General features: G+C 41.0%; 1 protein-coding gene across 5 annotated transcripts in view; it reads left to right on the top strand.

The window, feature by feature from the left end:
* The first annotated feature begins 8,558 nt into the window (after positions 1 to 8,558).
* The window catches only part of FRYL (FRY like transcription coactivator), a 269,670-nt gene continuing 259,100 nt past the window's right edge, over positions 8,559 to 19,128 (top strand). For 3 of the 5 annotated variants that reach the window (XM_049631993.1, XM_049631998.1, XM_049631996.1), the window contains exon 1: positions 8,559 to 8,648. The gene's annotated coding sequence lies outside the window, so the exon portion shown is untranslated. The remainder of the gene's footprint in view (positions 8,649 to 19,128) is intronic. The other 2 variants (XM_049631997.1, XM_049631999.1) reach the window with 2 other exon arrangements.

Raw genomic sequence — 19,128 nt, 5'->3', positions numbered from 1 at the left:
TTCTAATTATATATATTTGTGCGATTATTATACCATAAGCTCTATGAGGACAGAGACCACATCCATCTTGTCAGCCCCTAGAGTCCTCAGACCTAGCATAGTGTGAGAAATAAGCCCACTGACCCAATCAAAGGAGGGACGCAGAGATTCGGAGCACAGTGAATGGAGGCAAGAGCAGGTGTCTGATGGACAGGCACACTCGGGTAGTTACAGCAGACAATTTATCTCCTAGCCTGCAATTGCTTCACCTGATTCCTCATTGGCTGAGGACTACAGAGACTACAGACTTACCCGGAAGTAGCCTATGCCCATATAAGGCAAAAAGTACTCTGATTGGAATAAATGTATATTTCTTTAGGTGAGGCAGAGACCTTCAGTCCCTCCTTTGTTCTTTGATGCATGCTCATTGCAAAGCCCATGAAAATAAGTCGGCGCAAAAATAAGCCCGCAAATCGGAGAGGGGAAGAAGAACCAGGAAGTGAAGTGTCCAAGGGTTTGGGACTCCATTATGGGGGAGGGGGGTTTCATATATATTTCCAATAGGTTGTAAACCTACTGTTAACTAGACAGCACAGCTTTTATTTGATATTTCTCAAAATGAATCATCTTTACTTCTCACACATAGTACGTGACACATACTAGGTACTCAACCAAAAACAAAAACAAAAAAAATTTTTTTTTGATGAGTTAGAGTTATGTTAGACCAGGAGTCAGTACTACAGCCATAGGCAAATCTGACCCACTACCTCTGAGACCTGCAAGCTAAGAATGGTTTTTATATTTTAAATGATTGAAAAAAATCAAAAGAAGAATGATATAGCTTGACGCACGAAAATTAAATAAAATTCTACTTCCGTGTCCATGAGTAAACTTTTATTGGAACATGGCCCTGCATGTTCATTCACGTATTCTCCATGGCCACTTTTGTGCTACAGCGACAGAGTAGTTGTGAAAGAGACCAGATGGCCCACAAAACCAAAAATATTTAACTATCTGGCCCTTCACAGAAAAAATTTGCTGACCCTTGTGTTAAACAATAGTAATTTTGGACTCTGGGGCAGCTTGTGTTCAAAAGCACCTGCAGGTGGCTTTTCTCAATTGTTAACAGTTTGCTTCTGTTGCTGAAACAAATGATCTATTTATTTTGCTTAGTTGGTAGGATTAATTAAAGAGACTTTCCTTTGTCCTTTGTTTTTCTGTTTCTCGATCAACAGACAGAAGCCCCCAAAAGAGATCAGTCATCTGGCATACTCCTTTGCCGGTAGTATGATCATGTAACTGTCCTCTGTCGTCAAATTTCCCAGTTCTTTGGATAATTCATGAGTTCCTTTCCCAAATGAGATAATGAGTTGATAAGTGGTAGCAATGAATTTAAATAGAGTGTCTACATTTTCCCATCACCTTCCCTTCAACTCACAAACTGGAAATGGACTAAAAAGTGTTTCCTGTCTTTTTTAAAAGGGACTATTTCCCTTACCAGTTACAAATTCATACTTACCAGAGCAACACTTTAAAATATGCATTACAGGTTTAAGACAATTTCAAAGTGATTTCACAAGAGTACTAACTAGATAACCATTTTAACGGGGACAGATGATGTGTTCATTCCTTTAAATTATTTAATTTAAAAATCTAATCTGTGGGACACCTGGGTGGCTCAGTTACGTGTCCGACATTGGTTCAGGTCATAATCTCACAGTTTGTGAGTTCAAACCCCGCGTGGGGCTCTGTGCTGACAGTTCAGAGCCTGCAGGCTGCTTCAGATTCTGTGTCTCCCTCTCTCTCTGCCCTTCCCCTGCTTACACTCTGTCTCTCGCTCTCTCCTTCAAAAATAAATAAACATTAAAACTATATAATCTGTAAAGTAACCACTATATAGTCTCTTGGCTGTGGAATTCAGACATTTTTACTGAGAAATGGACAAAGGGGGTCGTACTGAATATAGGTGTTTTTCTTTATGTCATGCTTTTCACTTTTGAAAAGCTGTTTGTGAGTGGAAATACCAAGTTGAAAAATATTCTCAAAATTCCTTCAGAGTAATCCACTTATAAAGTCAGTATTTAATCCTTGATTTATCTCTTCTTTAAGTTCACATTTTCACACAATGGGTCTGTTTAGAGTGGAAGTCCCTTTGTAATGATGAAAAAAAAAAGAAAAATGGTAAAATACTAACACATTACCAGTAAAATATTGTTGACAAAGTTAAGATCTTATTGATAAAGGCATCTCAATTAATAAAATAATATTAAAATATAAAGCTCCTAAACTATCTAAAATAGGTACAGAATATGAAGAAAAAATAAATATAATATCTTATTAATAAAAGATGAGTCCATACACATTAACCATGTATTCCACTGAATAAGCAATTATCTGAAAAAAAAAAATCAATTACTTGACCCAGTTTTAGAAGGTGATATTTCTAGACCTTTATCATACATAGCATTAGAAGATTTCTTCTATACGATGCTTAGCCATTATGAACTATCCCATCATAAAAAATTTGTATCTGATTGGGTTGCACTATTTAAAAAAGCACCTTTATATATAATTATGTATACTTGAGTATATATACATATATAAATACATTTGCATTAATATAACACAAACATTTCTCCATGTGCTTTAATATGGCTCATATTATCATTATCTAACTGTGACAGGATAGGCATTATGATATTTATTGATGGTTATCAGGTACTTAACCTAAATTTTTGTAAGCTCAGAAACTATATGGGTAAACATTTTTTTAAAAAAACACTTAAATTTCTATTGTTTGATTCATTGACAAACAAGGGGGGAACTTTCTAAGGATTAAACAATGATTTTTAAAAAGTGGTAAGGTTCCCAAAAGAATAGTAAGGGAACTCTATAAGACATGGTAGATGAAGAAATGAATTCAAGTAGCATTTTGCAAGGGCTTTCATAAATAATAATTTCTCTTGGGGCGCCTGGGTGGCTCGGTCGGTTGAGCGCCCTACGTTGGCTCAGGTCATGATCTCGTGGTCTGTGGGTTCGAGCCCTGCGTCGGGCTCTGTGCTGACAGCTCAGAGCCTGGAGCCTGTTTCAGATTCTGTGTCTCCCTCTTTCTCTGACCCTCCCCTGTTCATGCTCTCTCTCTGTCTCAACAATAAATAAATGTTAAAAAAAATTAAAAAAAAATAATAGTTTCTCTAAAATATTCTGGCAGGAAGCTAGCAAGTCAGTCAGTGTGACCCTATGACATTTACTCACAGGTAGAGTGAAAATTAACAGAAAATCAAATAGTTTTTCCTCCTATGGACATCATGGGGGAAAAAAACCTTAAGAATATTTTAATTACTAAACCATTCTTTAAAAATAGATGAAAAGAGGCATCAGACTGAGTAACTTAAAGTGCAATGAGTGTGCTAGTCTCAATTGGAGGTTTGTGCAAGTTCTTTATAATGTCTAATTTATTCAAAGAACGTTTATTTTGACCTTATGACCTTCCCAATTTTGGTTTTTAAAATATTTTTATTTTATTTTATTTTTTTCATTTTTTTTAACACTTACTTATTTTTGAGACAGAGAGAGAGCATGAACAGGGGAGGGTCAGAGAAAGAGGGAGTCACAGAATCTGAAACAGGCTCCAGGCTCTGAGCTGTCAGCACAGAGCCCGACGTGGGGCTCAAACCCACGGACCGAGAGATCATGACCTGAGCGGAAGTCGGACACTTAACCGACTGAGCCACCCAGGCGCCCCTAAAATATTTTTATTTTATGAAATAATGGGAAGAACAGATAGATGGTTTATTTATATTTATTTTTAAGCCTTTACTTTGCAGAATACAAAACTTGTTAAGGCCATGTTAGTTACCAAAAATTCCTTGCAATTTTTACCAGTCCATGAAATAATGTCTGGGAACCAGTGATCTAGACTGATAAGACAGATTTACAATAAAATATTAAGTAATTAAAATATTCCTAGGGGTTCCTGGGTGGCTTAGCTGGTTGAGTGTCTGACTCTTGGTTTCAGCTCAGGTCATGATCTTGCAGTTCCTGAGTTCAAGCCCCAAGTCAGGCTCCGTGTTGCCAGTGCAGAGCATGCCTTAGATTCTATCTCCCTCTCTCTCTGCTCCTCTCCTGCTTGTACTTTCTCTCTCTCTCAAAATAAATAAATAAAACAAAAAAAATTATAAAAAATATTCCTAGAATAGTATTCTGGTTAATTAGATTTTCACATTGTAAGTTAACCTTTTTGTTTTGGCCTTACTCTTTCAACTCAATTTGACATAGATTTATTAAAAGCCTTAGTTAGGCCAGGCATCAACCCAAGTGATGCTGATAAAAAGATGTATAAGCATGGCCTTTGATCTTGGAGAACAGATCAGATTAGTGCAAGAGACAAAAAAAGAAATATTTAAAAAATATATTTACATATTTTGAGAGAGAGATTGTACATGCTCCTATGCCCTCAAGTCTGGGGTGGGGGGCGGGTGGGAGACAGGTTGAAAGAGAATGCCAAGCAAGCTCCAAGCTGTGAATGTGAAAACCGACCTGGGCCTCCAACCTACCATGAGATCATGATCTGAGCTGAAATCAAGAGTCGGTCGCTTAACCAGCTGACAGAGACATTTAAGTCCTGTTTTCAACTTGACACTTGGGATTGAGATGTACGTATGTGGTGGAGAAATAATCATGTCAGGAAAGGGGGTAAAATCTGAAAAGTCTTCACCAAGAAGGCAATGCTTCTGTTAGGTTTTGATGGATATCTGAGACTCCTCCAGGAGAGCGTGGAAGGGAAGGCTATTCTACACAAAGGGAACCACGTGCCCAAAGGCATTGAGGCTTGAAAGAACAGGATCATTGATATTGATAGAGGAGTCATTTCAAGTGTCAAAGGAAGGAGTGGCCGGAGAAGAAATCTGAGAGGTAGCCTGGAGTCGGATTATAAAGGGAGATGTCTGTTTTGCTGAGATGCTCGGACTATATTCCGTATGAGCCCAGAGAATCTTGGAAGGATTTTAAGCAGGAAAGAATTAGAAATCTAAAAATGTATTAGTATCTCCTTTCTGCCTCAATAGATAGAATATACTGAACAAAATTAAATCTTTCACTGATGATTGAAGGTTGTTCAGTGAAATTCTCAATGAATATCAGTTCTCATTTTACAAAGAAACATGTTGAAATTATGAAAGATGGAGGACATGGGCCTCCTCTATAGGGTCTCTATAGAGACCCACGAAATATTTCTTGAAGTTTCTTTATAAAATCAAATTACCATGAATTTATTTTCTCTTAATTTGCTTCATTCCTGTTAATATTTATAAAGGGCTGGGGGAAGAGATTTTTGTTGACAGCTTCTAGGAATTGGATTTTTCTTCATTTTACTGAAGAAAATCACTGGTTAATAGATGGTATCCACAAAAGTGCTAAGTGAAGGGTAAAGTTGTGCCACTTTTGGGTAGATTTTGGAGATTGTGTCTCTGCACAGTGGAGATATATTCATTTTTTTTTTTAATTTTTTTTTCAACGTTTTTTATTGATATATTCATTTTTTTAAATGTTTATTTATTTTGAGGGAGAGAGAGACAGAGTGCAAGCAGGGGAGGGGCAGAGAGAGAGGGAGACACCGAATCCAAAGCAGCCAGGCTCTGAGCTGTCAGCACAGAGCCCCTTGTGGGGCTTGAACTCAAGAACTGCGAGATCATGACCTGAGCCGAAGTTGGAAGCTTAACCGACTGAGCCACCCAAGCCGGGAGAGATATTCATTTTTCCCTCTATTCTTTACTTAACACCTAATAGCTATTATATAAGTGTACAGTGAACTGAAAAGAATTTACAATATAAATGATAACAATTTTCCTAAGGAAAACTAATTATTGGCACTTCACTAGTAGTTCTTTGACGTGGTTTACTTTTGTGTATAAGCAGGGAGAATAAATCATCATAATGTATTTCACCCTTTAAAAGAGTTTTAAAAAGATCTCTATACAAGGATGTTAAAAAGCCTTAGTCATATTGGCACATTGGTAGAATATTTTATTTTTTATTTTTAAAAGTAATCTCTACACCCAGTGTGGGGCTCAAACTCACAACCCCCAAGATAAAGAGTTGCATGCTCTACTGACTGAGTGAGCCAGCCAGGCACCTCTGGGAATCTTTCTCTTTAAAGAATGGGGATCTAGCTTAAGGATGAGAAATAAAGGCATGGGATAAAGTCCCTCTGAAGGGGAAAGTGCACATTGTAAATTTCTCCAGGAGATAAAGTCTGTCTGAAGGGGAAAGTACAAATAGTAAATTACTTCAGGGACTGGTTTAGTAACACTGAACAAATGACCTGCATATTGGAAACTCTCGGTTTGCAGATTTTCTAAATTTTTCCTTGATGTGAAATACTAATGGTGCTATTAGGAGTAGGAGTTTCGATGTATGAGCTAAAAAGTGATAATCTTATTGTGGGCAAGTGTGAAATAATAACAATAATAATATAAAATAGAAAAAATAATATAAATTATGTTTGTCAGGTGATGATCTCAGCATGGTTGGTTAAGTGTAGGGAATCGAATTTAGAGGTTACTACAGATGGGTTTCTGGAATTATGAGCTCAAATGCCAGTGTAATAGAACAATCTGGACATCATAAAACAGATGTTTTACAAAGAACTTGAAAATATCACCTAGATCTTGAACAAAACCTACTACTGTGTACACATCTGATATACTAGATGTTTTTATTTCCAGAAGATCATACTAGATACTAGAGTATAGAATATTCTTAGTCTACTTATATTCTAATAGAATATCAGAACCCAGAAGCAATCTCAAAACTTGACAGTAGTAAATCAAGAGAAAACTGGTATTACTTTACCTTGACTACGGTAAAACAAACAAACAAACAAACAAACAAACAACAAAAAAACCCTAACCACCAAAAACCAAAATGGAATAGGCTGGAAACAGGGATTTAGTTATAGGCACTTAAGAAGAGATTTATAGAAGCATCCATGAAGGCCATATATCTCTTGCCCCTACTAGAAACACCTAAATTACCTAAGGCGTTTTCCCTTTTCTGACTCTCCGATATTTATGGGTATGTAAGATTTTTGAGCTGAAGTCACATTAAAGTCCTTTGGATCACCAATGTTTATTTCCCCCTTTCTGGCACTAAACTCCCTTTCCAGGGTACTGCTGAGTGCTGCCATTTTCTAGGCACCACTGGGCTACCACTGCAAATGCACTAAATAAATATCCTGAGGTCCAAAGGCTCTCAAAGTTCATTGGCAAAGAGGCCAGGACCCTTAACCGTTTCCCCCTCACATTCTTAGATGGGTACCAAAGCACTAACTGTACCCAGTTTTAGTAGTTACAACTCGTTCGGTTCTTACAGCTCTGGTGGGAAACTGGGGACATCATAACCCCTTAGGCTGTCGTAGAATTTCTCCTCTCCTGGGTGAGGTCTTGCTGCAGGGTCTACCTTCCGGTGCCAGACTCCTTATCCCTCAAGGAATAGCCTTCTGGTGCCCGCTTCGGTCAACCTGGGCTCTCCCTGTGTTAGTTCTAGCAAGGGCGGGGGCGGGGGGAAGGGGGGCGCGGACGCCTTCAACTTTTGAAGCTGGCGGGAGAGGAACCATCTATGGTGTAGTCTTTTCAGAAGAGCACCTTCGCTTCCGTGGCAAACGCCGAGACAACACAGAGGACGTGAATGAAGCGGAACTTTTAATGCAAGTGATTTAGTTTGTTTAAATGAACGATTGTGAGATAACGACACCTCCAGGTTTGCAGAGATCTTTACGAAAGCTCTTCGGGGTAGCGAAATGCCAGTAGAATCGACGGTGAAAGTAGAGTGGGCAGTGAATGAAAACTTGAGTGAAGCTCCGGAGGAGTTAGTACCAGAAGTTCAGGTATTCTAACTCATTCTCACCACTCCATTCACTAGACCACAGGACTCTGAGGATCAGCAGGATCCCAGCTCAGGATAGATTACTCGAAAAGATTTTGAATGTTTCTCGTCTCCCTTTCTCGCTTTCCCCAATACAGGCTGTGAGTCTGTCCACGACCCCTACCACCATTTAAAGGGAAAGGCGCTTAGAAGGCAAAGTAGGGAGGACTTTGCGGCTGTATTTCTCAAACCCGTAAAGAGAGAGCGAGAATGGGCAAGGGGCGTGCAGACTAACTCCTTCCTTGCCCAATCAGGTGCACAGGAAGATGTCCTTTTACCAATAAAAATAAAGTTCGCTTTCCGGAGGCGGGAGGGTGAGCCTTGACTGCCAGTTCTCCAAAGCAACGATCGAGTAGAAGACAGAGAGTGATTAGACGTAGGACCAACCCGGGAAAAGGGGCGGGGTGGGGGCGGGAGCCACTCTGAGCGGCGGCTGGGCTGGCCAGTGGAGTGCGAGGATTGCTGTTCCTGTTGTAGTGTTTCTCGCCAATCAGGGAGGCGAGGGAGTAGGCGGGGCGGGGAAGGGGTGGGAAGAGCTCGCAGCACCGCCGGGCGTCCGTCGGGCTCAGGGGGAGAAAGAGAGAAATCCGGTTAAAATCAGAGTCGGAGGTTTAACCACAGATCGGTTCCGATCGGATTATTCCTTAAAGGGGACGCGCCATTGTCAAGAGAACGGAGCCCGGGGCCCGAGGGCGGGGACCGGCGGCGCCCGAGGAGCGAGGCAGCTGCACTTGGACTGGGGACGGGTAGGTGTCGCCTGGGGAAAGACGCTTCATTTCACTTTCTCTTCCAGCCCCAGGGGCAGGCGCCGGGATGCCCACCGCCCGGCGGCCGTAGCCCTGGCAGGAGACGAGGTCGCCGGCCCTCGCCCGGCTGCCCTTCCTGATGAGAGCCGAGGGGGAGGCGGGCCAGGATGGCTGGCAGGCTGCGGCGCCCCGGCAAAGACTCATAACGGACGGTAAACGGCGGCGCAGCCCCCGCCTCAACCGAAAACCCGCCGGAGCGGCAGCGGGTCCTCGGGGAGCGCCGCGCGCCTGGCTCCCCCGCGCGCCCGGCTCCCGTCGCGCGCGCCTCTTCCTCGCGCGCCCCCTGCCCCTGGCGCGCCCGCCTCCCCTCGCGCGCCCCCTGCCCCTCGCGCGCCCGCCTTCCCTCTCGCGCCCCGTTTCCCTCGCGCGCCCGGCTCCCCTTCGCGCGCGCGGCTCTCCTCGCGCGCGCCGCCGGCTCGCCGACTCGCGGGAGCCGCCCCGCGGGGAGGAAGGCGGCGGCGGCCAGGCGGAGGGAGGCCGGCAGCCACGGCTTCGCCGCCCCGGCCGTGAAGGGAGGGCTGAGGAGCAAACTTGGCGCGGCAGCTGGCGGCCCCGGGCGGGAAGAGGCGCTGCGGACCCTTGGAGCGCGCGGAGTCGCCCGCCCGGCCCAGCATTGTCCCTCTTTTCCTCTGCTCTCGTTTCTCCGCCCACTGCTCGCGGTCGCACCCCCAGACCCGCAGCCTGCCGGAGCCGGAGTCGGCCCCACGGACGCCGCAGCCCCGGCTCGCGCGCCGCCCGGGCCTGATGAGCTTCTCTGCTGCTCTCGGTGTCCGCACCCGCGCGGGCTGCCTGGGCGACGAGCTCTTCCTTGCAACTTTTCTTTGGCGGGGGATGGAAGTTGTGCCTTCCGGGCAGCAGGTTCTTTGGTCAGCGACTCTATTCTCCTTTCTGGAGAGGATGATTTCTAGGGCGAGATGGTTCTTGATTGCCGTCGTTTTTTCCTCCTATCCCAGTTTCGTTCCCCGGCACCGAAAATCACTTCTCTCTTGGACTGGCAGTTATACGGGAGCATTAACTTCTTCTCAGGCCAAGATAATAGGGGGAAAAAAGGGAGCTATGTTGATGAGGGGTAACAGGTCTACGTAGAACTGAATTTGCCTTAACCTTTGAACTGAGGCAAGTTACCTCGATTTACTGGCGGAGGTTCTTTTGGAAGGGGGGAAGAACAACCCACATAACAAAACCAACCATTAGGTTGCTAGGGTCTATAAGATTAGGAAAAAAAAAAACAACAACTTTTTGTAAAGAAATGAAGTTGGTTTTGTAGTGTTCTGACTAGCAGGTATCAACCATACAGTTAATTTCTTCTACAGAACTCCTATGCCGTATAATTAGTAAGAGCAACTTTTACTATTGATAAAACAAGTATAAGATTTTTTTTCCATCCTGAGCATTATTGCTGTGCTATACTTGTCAATACTTGCTAAAGAAATCATTTAGAAACAGCACATCCCTTGTTAGAGACCTTATTTAGAAAAGAAATGTTTTCATAAGCATTCATTTTTGACAGTTTCTTCTTGAGCAATACTTTTGTAGAGAACTTGCATGTGCAAGTTACAAGCCTATAAACAAAGTAGCAGTGGGTGTGTTATTCTGTAGTCTTTTTTTTTTTTTTTTGCTACTCTATCAAAAATAGCATTCCATCCCGTCTTTTCTTCCATTCTGAGTTATTTTGTAAAAATTGCTTCTCTGGAAGAGTGAATTTTGTTGGAACGCCTGGCCCAGTGATTTTTTTTTTTTTTTTTAATGCAGTACTAACAACTTCCCAAAGTGTTCCTTGATGAACTCACTGTCTAGTAACTTTCTGACTGGTGTGGAGCATTATTTCACAGTCTTGGCAATAACAAGAAAGGAGAAATTATACTCGGGAAACTGAAAGCCAATTTCAGATAATAATGTTTGAGAAGTACTTTATTCTTCCCACAGAATTTAGGAAGTGCAGACACACAAAAAAACATGTTCTTTTGTAGTAATCTTGATAGTATCTAGCATTGTTACACCTATATTCCTCTCCTCCTTCCCCTTTGATCCTCTTCTGTGATAATGATGTCAAGCTTGCAGCCATAATCTTCCTTTCCATCTCATAATGTAGTAAGTAGAAGATTAAAACAAGTTTCCAAATTTCTTAGTTTACTTCCAGCTTAAACAATAGAGGAGAGAATCTGAACTTTCAGAAAGAATTATCTTTGAAATACCTAGGCTATGCTTCTTGGAAAACATTTTTCCTGTGTGCTTTTCGTATTGTTTTAGACACATTGTCTTCCATATACACAGTGCCAAGATATTTCTTGAGTTTGTGAACTGTCCCTTGAGATCCTTGGGAACTAGGACTGTCCTTCATTTCTGTGCAAATTCACTGTGTCACAATAAATGTGTTGTCTTAGGACTTTGTGACAAAGAGATAATGTTCTGTAAAGGCTGCTTCAGAGACTTAATTTTTTTTTTTTTTTTTTTAATAAGCACCTTTGTGAACAAGTTATACCAAAGCACAGCAATTAGTTCAGTGTCTAGGGGAAGCATCTAGGATGCTTTTAGTTCTTTGTACAAAAAATGTGATTTAATTGTTTACAATACCTGTTCCACGGACGTCTTTTGTGATAGTGATAGCTAATTGTCACAATTATTAGAACTAGGTTTAACTTGTCAGTGATATCTGTTGAGTATCCATTTATTTAAGGAATATTATGGAAAGATAAAGTAGAAATGGATGACAGTCATTGCTCTCAAAGGTATACAGGTTAATGGGAAGATGCAAAATTATTATCCATAGGAAAAAGACAGTGTATATCTCAGCACAGTAACAGGTGCAAAGTGACCGCGACATAGGACTCGTGCCCAAATGGTAAAGGAATAGTGGTATAGGAGAAATCTAGGTGAGATGGGAAAATTTTCATTGCTTTATACAGCAGGTTTTATAGTTTTAAAGAAATTTTAAAAGATAAAATATGTTTGGGGGTTGGCTGGGTGTATGTTCTCTACTTGAACTATTTTTATCTGTAAAATATTTTTTTGGGGCAGAGCATGTGCTCTGAATTTCAACTGTTGTTACCTCGCTAGAGGGATCATCCATCTAACCCAGCTCAAATGTCACCTTGTCTGCACGCTCTTCTTCTGTTCTCCTAATCGTAAGCGATTGCTCTTTCCTCTTGCTCTTATAAAACCTTTTACAGCACAAGCCATGCTCTGACTTAGGTGTGGTTATGTTTGTATTTTCTTCATTAGATTGTAGACTTTGGTAAAAAACCATTAACAAACGTTGGAGGTCCTCCCTCTTTTTTCTTTTTTCTTTTTTCTTTTTTCTTTTTAGTGGTTGCTTAAAATACTGGAGCATTTTTTTGTTATCCCACCAGTATTCTGAAAAAACCATAAGCTTTAAAGAAGTTCAAATTGTTTTTATTTGGAGAAAGTGTGTATGTGTGTTTAGAGGTAGAACCATATTCCCCTTATCACCAATACGGTGATACATATGCTATTGTAAAACATTGATACAAAAGAAATGTAGAGTTTGGGAATTAAAAATGCCCCCCATACACTTCCATGATCACATTATAACTACTGGTAATGGTTTGGTGTTTATTCTTCGAGTTCTTCCCCCTTCTTTTATTACCTTCTGGTAGGACTTGCCTTAAACCATCATATTTGAAAGTTTTAATTAGTAAGTTGTGTTTATTGGGAATGGAGAAAGATAATCAGTTCTTACACACTTATTACCCAGTTCTCTGGGCTCAGTTATGTTTTTTCTACTTTTTCTTGAGATACAGGGCTACCACTAGTGTGTGTTCAAAACATTTCAAAAACTGGTCAAAACCTGTGTTGCTGAACAGTTTACCTGCCTTTACCCAAAAATACTTTTTGGAGTACAGGGGCGGCTGGGTGGCTCAGTTGGTTAAGCGGCCAACTTTGGCTCAGGTCATGACAACTTTGGCCCAGGCCATTATCTCGAGGTTGGTGGGTTCGAGCCCCGTGTCGGGCTCTGTGCTGACAGCTCGGAGCCTGGAGCTTGCTTCAGATTCTGTGTCTCCCTTGCTCTCTGCCCCTCCCCCGCTCATGTTCTGTTTCTGTCTCTCAAAAAATGAATAAATACGTTAAATAAAATAAAATATGTTTGGAGTACATACTTCTAAACTTAATCTCTTCTCATTTCTTGATTCTTTTAATCTCTAGAGAGCATTAAAAATTGCTTTGAGATTGCCAACAGGCACTCCTCATAGTAGCCCAAGGAGGAATGTGGGAAGACATTTCTTCATTATCAAATCACATACACAGGTTGTATTCAAACCTTATGTTGCTCCTTATAAAAAGGGAGCTACAGGGGCACCTGGGTGGCTCAGTGGGTTAAGGGTCTGACTCTTTATTTCGGATCAGGTCGTGATCTCATGGTTTGTGGGTTCGGGTCCCACATCTGGCTCTGTGCTGACAGAGCAGAGCCTGCTTGGGATTCTCTCCCTCTCTGTCTCTCTGCCCTCCCCCCACAATAAATAAATAACTTAAAAAAAAAAAAAGGAGCTACAATTTGGGCTGATGAATTGGGTGATAAGATTCTGTTGTCTTAGGTGATTCTTTAAGCTAGCCTACAGGGAAAATGGTTTTCCAAAGGTTCCTTAATAGAAAACCCAGCTGTAAGCAGTCAGTTGGCCTAATCAACTGAGAAATCGCCATTCATTCAGCAGATTTTTATTGAGACTTGCACCTACTCTGTGTACTTGCCTAGCACTGAAGATAAAATTAAGTCTATTTCTACCAAAATTGTGAGCTTCTCTGTGTAGGATCCTTAAATAGGCAGAGTGGTACCTGAGGATTAAAACTAGTGTAAACAAAGGGCACACCCAGGTGAATTTATTATTCACTCTTGTTTATTTTTCTGCATAGCTTCTGCCAAAGTATGCTAGCAAACAAATCTGGTCTTCCGCAGGGTGCTGGGGGCCATGGAGACTGTTAAAATAAATAAATCTATGAGCTCTAGAATTTTTTTTATTAAAAAAATTTTTTTTAATGTTTATGTTTGAGAGACAGAGGGAGAGCACGCGAGCGAGAGAGCAGGGGAGGGGCAGAGAGAGAGAGGGAGACGAAGAATCCGAAGCAGACTCCAGGTTCTGAGCTGTCAGCATAGAGTCCCACGCAGGGCTTGAACTCACAAACTGAGATCGTGATCTGAGCTAAAGTCGGACCTTAACCGGCTGAGCCACCCATGAGCCCCTATCTTTTAAAGATTATTTTGAGTGGCCATTTTTGATCAGACCTAAGACACTTTGATGCTGCTGCTTTCTTGATGTTTCTAGGAGATAAAATTTTCACCAACTACATCCTGTTGTTGGGTGACAGCAATTGTAAGATACACCTCTATTTCAGCGCATCCATACTTGAGAGAGGTTGAAGTGTTGTGTTTTGATCGTTTTATTTATTTTTTTTTTAAATTTTTTTTTCAACGTTTTTTATTTATTTTTGGGACAGAGAGAGACAGAGCATGAACGGGGGAGGGGCAGAGAGAGAGGGAGACACAGAATCGGAAACAGGCTCCAGGCTCCGAGCCATCAGCCCAGAGCCCGACGCGGGGCTCGAACCCACAGACCGCGAGATCGTGACCTGGCTGAAGTCGGACGCTTAACCGACTGCGCCACCCAGGCGCCCCTTGATCGTTTTATTTATTAAAGGGTGTCGGAGTTGATGAGAAAGGGATATTAGTTTGTTCACTCACTGTAATGCAGCCTCACTTTTTAGGTCATAAAGTATTCACACGTATGATCTGTTGCCTGAATGAATTTTAACATAATATTTCAACTCAGGATTCCTTGTTTTGTTCTGTTTTGAGTTTTGTTATATCTCTATTTCATGGTAAAATTCAGATGTGATGTAATTTAGTTCCAATATTAAAGAATGCTAGAATATGGATAATTTAAATACAATTTTCAGTTTTGTTTCTTCATTTAAAAATTTAAGATGGATTATGCTGTCTATAATACTGGTTAAAAAAACACCACTTTATTTTTATTTTTTTTTAATGTTTTTATTTATTTTTGAGACAGAGAGAAACAGAGCACGAGCAGGGGAGGGACAGAGAGAGAGGGAGACACAGAATCTGAAGCAGGCTCCAGGCTCCGAGCTGTCAGCAAGAGCCTGACGCGGGGCTCGAACTCACAAACTGTGAGATCATGACCTGAGCCGAAGTCGGACACCCAACCAACTGAGCCACCCAGGCGCCCCCAAAAAACACCACTTTAGTGGTTCCGTGTTTCACGTGTCTTGGGCGCCCATGAGCACATAATGATTTATTTGCAGAAGAACCTCCAGCCATTAGTTTCCTCAGGCAGCAGCATGCAGACCACTGTATTTCATTCATTTGTTGGTGAAACTGTTCCTTTCTAAATCATGTCTGGTTGGGGATTGATTTGCTTATTGCTTTACTGTTAGCTGTATCTCTTTACTCTCATTATACCTGCTTCTCGTACTTTCCTTGCCTTTCTAATTTGATATTTTTAGTGTGCTGTAAGAGTAGAATCTGCAACTACACTCGTTGAATGGTGGATAAAAATGATAGAAGGTTCTGAATAAGGAGCCAGAGGAGCCGGTCCTTTAGTGCTAGGACCTTGTTCTGTTGGCTTTTACTGCTTAGATGACTCTCACTTCTTCCCTGGTTTTGGACTCTGTTTCAGGTAGATGATGTTTCTGGATAGCGGGTTGTGTAACAGGATGGGATTATTACCTTGTGGAGGTTTAGCTTCCCCCGAATAATAGACCTCTTAAAATTCTGTCTTACTAAGTCAAGTGGATGGTGAGTAATTAGTTAAGTGGATGGAAAAGAGGAAAAGAATTCTTTCTTAGATGTCTTGATATTCTACTTGCTCCGCATCATGATCCCCAAGCTTGTACATCAGGATGCTTGAATGCATGGTATATCGTTTGTTGCAGTTCAGAACCTAATGTAATTCCAAGAGCAGAAATTAGAGGCCTTCAAGAACCATGAGGCTGCATGCAAAATAGCCACCTTTGCCTGTTACCTGGATATTTACATGTCACCTGGATCTTTTGGTAATCTATTTTCTTTTAGGTAAAATTGTCTTTGGAGGTGCCCTTTTTGATGTTTGTGTTAATGATAACTTAGACTATGTCTTGTATTTAATATTCCTGGCAATATTGAAACTTTAGTATACTTTCAGCAAATATTGGTTAGAGTTTTAGTCATATATTTCTTTATGGTTGCTTCATTTTTTCCTGTTGTAGAATTCGTGGAGTTAGTGTTTTCAGAACTGGAATGTCTTTGGGAATGATCTGATACAACCCTTACATTTTGTAGATGACAGTGAGATTGTGACTTGTTTAAACTGCAAGTTTAGATAGAAGAGAGTTCTTTTCAATTCTCAGTCCATTGTTTTTCCTGTTCTTGTATGTGCTTCCCTAAGTAAAACCTTCAAGGGACAGATAGAATCTTAGACTTTTGTAGCCTCTATTAGTAGAGATCTGCCAGTTTTCCTGTCACACCCCAGCAGTATAAATAATTGTGTCTGCATTCTCAGTATGTCCGTTTGCTGTAAACTACATACCACATATATTGTACATTGTAAGACCCTAACAAGAATGAGATAACGTTGAAAAACATTGTAGAACAATTTAAAATGTATTATTTTTATGTTTTCGATACATTTAAAATATTAGTAATCTTAAAAATCAGTATGATTGAAGACCGTCACTTAAAAAAAACCCTTTATTTTGAAATAATTATAGACTCATGGGAAGTAGTGAAGATAGGCAGGGAGTCCTGTGTAACCTTCATTCAGCTCTCCTGGTTATAATATCTTACGTAAGGTGACGTTACTAACATTAAATCAGGAAACTGACATTGGTACGGTACTGTTAAGTAGCCATATTCAGTTTTCATGGTTTTTTAAATTTTTTTATTAAAAAAATTTTTTTTAATGTTTATTTATTTTTGAGAGAGGGAGACAGAGTGCGAGCAGGGGAGGGGCAGAGAGAGAGAAGGATACACAGATCTGAAACAGGCTCCAGGCTCTGAGCTGTCAGCCCAGAGCCCAACGTGGGGCTCGAACCCACAAACAGCGAGATCATGCTCTGAGCCAAAGTCGGATGCTTAACCAACTGAGCCACCCAGGCGCCCCAGTTTTCGTGTTTTTTTAATGCACTCATTCAGGTGTACGTGTGTGTGTATAGTTTTGTGCAATAGATAACGTTTCATGTCTAGATTCATTTAATGACCACTAAAATCAAGATTCAGTACTGGTCCATTACTGGCAAGAAACTCCCTCATGCATCTCAAAGTCCCCCCCCCCCCCCCCCCACTTCCCTGGTTACTGGCAACAGCTAATTTGTTCTGTCTCTCTATAACTGTGTCATTTGAGAATGTTACATAAATGGAATCATACTGTATGTATCTTTGTGAGGTTGACTTTTGCACTCAGCACAATGCCTTAGAGAACCATCCAAGTTGTCCAACGTATCAGTAGTTCATTTCTTTTTATTACTGAGTACTTAGTATTCATTGTATGGATGTGCCATAGTCCCAGTTTGTTCACCTGTTGAAGAACATATGATTTGTTTTCTAGTTTTTGGCTATTACGAATAAAGCTGCTCTAAACATTCATGTATAGGTTTTTGTGTGAACATAGGCTTTCATTTCTCTGAGATAAATGCCCGAGAGTGCAATTGCTGGTTCATATTGTAAGTGTATGGTGAATTTTATAAGATTATTTTCCAGAGTGGCTATTCCCACCAGCAACGTATGAAAGATCTGGTTTCTCCACACACTTGTCAGAATTTGGTATTTTCTCTATTTTTAAAATGTTACTCATTCTAAAAAGTTGTGATATCTCATTGTGGTTAAAACAATTTTTTTTAAGTTTTTATTCATATTTTTTGGAGGGGGGGGAGAGACAGAGAGAGAGAGAGGGAGAGATAATCCCAAGCAGACTCTGCCTCATCAGTGTGGAGCCTGACATGGAGCTTGAACCCACAAACCGAGAGATTATGACCTGAGCCGAAATCAAGAATCGGGTGCTTAACCGACTGAGCCACCCAGGTGCCCCCTCATTGTGGTTTTAATTGTCTTTCCCAGTGGGCAAATTGTTTCCCTAATGAACAATTTGGATTGTTTTTTATTATTGAGCTTTGAGAATAAGCTCTTTGTCAGATACGTGAGTGGCAAAAATTGTTTGTTTTTTTTTTTTCATCCTCTTAACAGGGTCTCTTACAGTGAAGAAGTTAGAAATTTCATGTAGTGCATTCAATCATTTTTTTTTCTTTTATGAATTGTGCTTTTGGTGTCACATCTGTGGACTCTTTGTCCAGTGGTAGGTCTCAAAGATGTTTTTCATTTGTTTTCTTCTGAAAGCTGTATAGTTTTACAGTTTACAAGATAATCACTTTTACCTTACAGTTTTGATAAAGTACTGGTATTGTTAACACACAGTTGTCAGTTCTGGCATTTTCTTGTTGCTTGCTTGTATTTTGCTTTATTATATTTAATCCACCTTTCTTTGCAAAACTCTCATTTTTTATTTTTAAATTAAAAAAATTTTTTTTAAGTAGGTTCCCCAACTCTGAGATCAAGACTTGAGCTGATATGGGGCTCCTGGGTGGCTCAGTCAGTTGAGCGTCTGACTTTGGCTCAGGTCATGATCTCATGGTGCGTGAGTTCGAGCCCCGTGTCAGGCTTGCTGCTGTCAGTGTGCAGAGCCTGCTTCGGATCCTCTGTCTCTCCTTCTGTCTGCCCCTCCCCTGCTCACACTCTCTCTCTCAAAAGTGAATAACCATTAAAAAAAAAAAAAAAAAGACTTGAGCTGAAGTCAAGAGTCATCTGTGCCCCCCAGGAGCCCTTGCAAAAATCTGTTCTTATTTGTTACTGATACTTTAATTAAGTATCCAATTCTGGCAGTCTTTATTTTTTTTTTTAGTTAAAAAAAATTTTAATTCTAGTATAGTTAACATACAGTATTCTATTCATTTCAGGTGTACATATAGTGATTCAACAGTTGCATACATCACTCAGGGCTCATCACTGCAAGGGCACGTTTAATCCCCATCAGCTGTTTCCCCCATGCTAGTTCCTGCCCCCCTCAGTTCTCTATAGTTGAGAGTCTGTGTTTTGGTTTGTCTCGCTGTCTCTTTTTCACTTTGTTCGTTTGCAAAACTGTTTGAAAACCCATTAGTGAGTGAGATCATAATTGTAATGAGATCTGCAGATGTACTTAATTGGGCCCAAGGAAGCTGCAGGATGTGGCAGTTTGCTGAAAGTGAACAAACCAGTGAGGGCGTCACAAACAGCCCCTCCAGGGTGTGGAGCCTGCCTTCTTTCCTTGACCTACTTGGACCTCCTAGAACACTGTGTGTGCAGTCAGTGCCACAAACAAAACTCTTCTGAGTATTTGAAACAAGACGAGATTTACTGAAAGGGTATAAGATGCTTACAGAA

Source organism: Panthera uncia, chromosome B1 (genome assembly GCF_023721935.1).
Source record: "Panthera uncia isolate 11264 chromosome B1, Puncia_PCG_1.0, whole genome shotgun sequence".
NCBI classification, from domain to species: Eukaryota; Metazoa; Chordata; class Mammalia; order Carnivora; family Felidae; genus Panthera; species Panthera uncia.
The sequence above is the reverse complement of the archived record's forward strand: the minus strand, read 5'-3'. Positions and strand labels throughout refer to the sequence as shown.